A 1,279-nucleotide genomic window follows, 5' to 3' on the forward strand; every position below is an offset into this window, starting at 1 on the left:
AAGGTTCCACAGTCCAGTTCAAGGTTTTGCAGTTTCCAAAACTAAACCTTAGTCTCTATGAAAAAAAGGACAGAACTTTATCTGCCTAGTCCTAAATTAAGTTTAGCTTTTTGCACTAATACACCATGTATTATTAAATATGCTCGTTAATTAGGTGCCTGTGAAGCTATAACTTAACATCATTATAGTCTTGCACTCTACAACAAAATTAGACATTTTAAGCATTTATTCATAGGTAGGTAAGGAATTGGTTCTTTAAGCAAAAAATTGCTATAAATTTATAAATACAAATAGTGCTTATGTTTTCTTCATTCATGCTTGAACAGATTACAAACTGAATACAATGAAGTTACGTTTAAGCACCCCACATAGACAAGAGGGATAAAAGAAAAGTTTGCTGGTATATACTATACTTAGGTTCAAGACACTATAAGTTACTTTTTCACTGTTCAGTGTTCCCTAACTCTGCATTAGTTTTAAGGCTATATATACAAATATGTATATGTCAAAGTTAGGGAAAGACAAATATAGCAAAATGCATTGTACTACATTTTCCTATCAAAAGTAATTATACACCAAGTTCTGATTCTGTTTAACTGCAGTAAATGTTACAATCTACTTGTTTTACTGATTTTCCTTTTGAGGAATCTGCCTACTAAATGAGTAAACTACATATTAAATACAATATTCTCAACCAAAAAGACAATACAAGGTGCACAAAACAGCAGTTTTGCAAACACGACTGACTTGAAAACTTAATTTTCGTATGCTCAATGGGAAAAAGCTAAGCTTAAATCAAATTAGTTTATTATCTTATAAAATTTTAAATTAGAATTTTAAACAACAAACAGTTAAATATTGTCAACATGCTATACCTCAAATCACAAGTACTGTTTAACCACTAGTCTCTCATTCTAAGTGGGTCAATTAAAAACACACACCATAAAATGTTAAAGATTGTCAGGCTTTGACAAATGTATTTTTATCAAACAGTAGGCAAATTCAAACCAATGCACATCTTCAGTAGGGAGAGGAGGGAAAAAAAAACAACACCAAAAAGCCTGAAAAAACCCACATTTGTAAAAAATAGGGTAACGGATTAATCCCACATCATCCTCTAGCATATGGCTATGTCTTGGGCAATAATCAAAATCCTTCCCATTTTAAAAATGGGCTACCAATTAAGAAAAATTTTTTTCCACAAGTAAAATATCATTTACAATGGCACTGACATTTTAAAAGGCAGGAAAAGAAGGAATTACACATTTATGGGTAAATG

Source organism: Lonchura striata, chromosome 5 (assembly GCF_050655825.1).
Source record: "Lonchura striata isolate lonStrDom1 chromosome 5, ASM5065582v1, whole genome shotgun sequence".
Lineage (NCBI taxonomy): Eukaryota > Metazoa > Chordata > Aves > Passeriformes > Estrildidae > Lonchura > Lonchura striata.